At 37.4% G+C, this 3,548-nt stretch overlaps 1 pseudogene; it reads right to left on the minus strand.

The window, feature by feature from the left end:
• Positions 1-1,790: 1,790 nt before the first annotated feature.
• On the minus strand, positions 1,791-3,205 carry LOC112831205 (nucleosome assembly protein 1-like 1 pseudogene; annotated as a pseudogene).
• Positions 3,206-3,548: the final 343 nt, after the last annotated feature.

Genomic DNA, 3,548 nt, shown 5'->3' on the forward strand with positions numbered 1-3,548 from the left:
GTGTCAGCAATCAACTGCTCCTAAGGATAATTGGTGACACCCTTAGTTATCCACTGCTCCTCTTTTACTTCTCACATTAGTCACAGAAATAATCCATCCAATCCATTTTACTACAGGTAATACAAATCATAACTGTTTCTATGAACCTAAGTGTTCAAATTTAAGGGTAAAAACTTACTTCATTAATGATAGTTCTCTTGCTTTAGTTTAGTTGTGTCTTTATTTTTTGCTACAACATAGATACTTGCAAAGAGAAAGATTTCACTAGGTTCACTTTCTTCTGAGTCATTTTTCTGGAAAACGTCCGTAAAAAATAACTTCTCAGTGCCTCCCTGGAAAGTTGCTTAAAGATGTTTTTGACTATTGATGGACACAGAACATTCAGGCCAAGAGTGTAGAAAAGATTTTGCCTTCTCCATCCCTAAAACACTTTATGATTACTTAATTTGATTTAAAATTGAGTATATCCTTGATAGTAAAACTTATCCAAATCAATCTTGTTGTGATTTTACTATTTAATAGTTTCATGTACTCTGAATTAGCTGTGGGAATTGGGTGATATGGAAATGTACCAACATTTCTCATTAGGACTTACTTGATATTAGATATCAAATGTTTAATTGTACATGTCTTGGCATTTTTGCTTCTTTGCATTTGTCCTTAGATATATATGCACAAACCCTTAAAGATATACATGCAAGCACATTTATTACAGCACGATTAATTAAAGCATACATTAATACATTGGAACATTTTAAGTGCCCATAAGTATACATTTGGTATATTAGTTATAGCACCCTTGCAATAGAATATTGTGATTTTTAAAGAACGAGGTAGATTCTATGAGTCATTATTAAAAAAAATAAAAGAAAATAAGGCATAGAATTATTGTGTAGAATACAGCAACTGTCGTATTACTGTTTAGAGTGCTTATCTCTGAAGATTATGATAGAACTAGGAGGAGGGAAGGATGCTTTTCACATATAAACATCTGCAATGTTTGACAGTGTTAGTCATATTATTTTTATAAAAAGTTTAGCCTACATTTTCCATCAAATGACCAAAGAGTTTGATAAAAGTAAGCACTCCTAAACACCAAGCCCCTAAAAATGGAAAAGAGGTCTTTTTAATGTATATAGTAATGCAAGAAGGATATAGTGGCACGAGTTTCTCATCCTACTGTTCTTCCAATCTTGATCCCATGAGGGCAGGGGATGACCATGATTGAAAATGGAAATCACGGGGTGCCTGGGTGGCTCAGTTGGTTGGACGACTGCCTTCGGCTTGGGTCATTGTCCCGGAGTCCCCGGATCGAGTCCCACATTGAGCCTGCTTCTTCCTCGACCCTCCCCCCTCTCATGCTCTCTCTCTCTCTCAAATAAATAAATAAAATCTTAAAAAAAACAAAGAAAATGGAAATCACTTAAATGACATCTTTTGAACTTGACTTGTGTCATGTTTCCTAGGGCTGCTACAACAAATTACTACAAACTGAATGACTTGAAAGAACAAAAATCTATCCTCTCACAGTTCTGGATATTAGAAGTCCAAAATTAAGGTGCTAATAAGGCCATGCTCTCTCTTAAGGCTCTAGGGGTAGATATTTCCTTACCTCTTTCTTGCTAATGGTGACTGCTGGCAGTCCTTGGCATTCCTCGGCTTGCAGCTGTATCATTCCAATCTCAGTTTCCATCTTTATGTGGCTTTCTCCACTGTGTCTTTCTTCTCTTCTCATAATAGATAGGATTAAGACCCATACTAATTCAGTATAACTTCATCTTTTTTTTTAAATTATATTTGACATTTTTATTTTAAGCTGGAAAAACAAAACAAACAAACAATAACAAAAAAACTTGAAACAGGCTTGTCAAATGATGTAAATTCATCCTTTCCAGGGAAGCAGACGGTAGACCAGTGCAGGTTATCCTCAAGGCCACATACATCCTGCTTCACTGCTGCTTGCACTCTGCTGGGTTTTGATCCTTCTTTGAGTCATAGTCTGGATCATTTTCCTCATCTCCTTCTTCTTCCCCTTCCTCATCTGCTTCTTCACCTTCTTCATCATAATCATCATCATCATCTTCGATAGCTTCTCCAGTAAAGTATAATACTGATCTTGGGATTATACGCTCACGTAGAAAGTGACCAATTTCAAAGTCTGCAGCAAGGATAGCTTCAGCATCATCATCCAGATCTCCACTTTCAGGAACTTCAGGAGGGGCAAAAAAATTAAAGAAAGAGTCGTTGGAAACTGTTTTGGTCACAGTACGAACTGTCCCACGTCCCTTGTGTTTCTGTTTCTTCTTAATGGTTTTCAAAGTGACATTCTTTCCTTTTTTCCAATCTATCTGGCACCCTGTACAACCCATAATTTCTGGCCCATCGAAAGAAAAGGGATCAGAATCATCCGGTTCTGACCTCATCCTATATGTCTTTGTCAACACTTCATTTGTGAAATATTCATTGGGTTCAAAGTGAAATTCTAAGACAAAACTCATGGGCTGGCCAGCATCTGAGGACTTCACTTTAATATCTTTCAAGTGCTTCAAAATAGGTTCATCATGTTCCTGAACCATATCACTGAGCAAGTCAACGTTCTTAAAAACAGTCAACCAGAATTCAGGAATTCCCTTGGGGTCTTCTTTTTCTTCATCCTTTTTCTCATCTTCAATCTTGGCTTTTTCTTTCAGCTCCTCCAAAATTTCATCCTCCTCATCTGGTTTCCATTCACATTCTTCTTCCGTAGGTTCGTAAATTGCATTAATGATCTCAAATCGCTTATCAAATAGAGGCTGATAGAGAACAGCATACTTTCTTTCAAGATCATGAACTTCCTCATAGAATTTGGCTTCTATCTGTGCACATTTAACTTGAAGATTTTTGAGAGCATTCACTCGTCTTTTAACTACCCTAGGCAAGCTTTCAATGTATCCTGTTGGTGTTTCTACCAGACCATCAAGTCTTTCTTGAAGGGCTGCAAGAATCTGAGGATTTTGCATCATCTGAACAGTCAGCTGACGTGCTTTGATTTTTGTTTCTTCACCAGTTTCTTCTTCTTCTACTTCTTCATCATCCAAATCTTGATCAAGTTCAGACTGTTCTTTGTTGTCAATGTCTGCCATGTTGTAAGAATTCCAAATATCGGTGGCTAGCACGGGGAGCCAGGCGGTCGGAGCTGCGCAGGCAGTGACTCAGGGCGGCGGCGGGAGTATAACGTCATCTTAACCATTACATCTGCAAAAACCCTATGTCAAAAACCTTGATGACATCTGAAAAAACCTACTCCAAATAAGGTCACATTCACAGGTACTAGGAGTTAGGGTTTCAATATATCTTTTTTTGTGGGACATAATTTAATGCACAGCTAGATTTTTTTAAATCATCCACTTTAAATTGTTTATTCTATGAGATGAATCGTAAGGGATTGTATAGGGATGGTGTAGCAGCTGAATTTGCAATGTTGATCTAGCAGCAATCACAATTTCTGACAGGTCTTAAAGCCTCTTATAGAGCTCCTCTCCATCCTCCACACATTTATATCAGAAATG

The sequence above is a fragment of the Callorhinus ursinus genome, unplaced genomic scaffold (assembly GCF_003265705.2).
Source record: "Callorhinus ursinus isolate GAN/ISIS: 27379988/994484 unplaced genomic scaffold, GSC_fseal_2.0 scaffold14, whole genome shotgun sequence".
In the NCBI taxonomy this organism is placed as follows: Eukaryota; Metazoa; Chordata; class Mammalia; order Carnivora; family Otariidae; genus Callorhinus; species Callorhinus ursinus.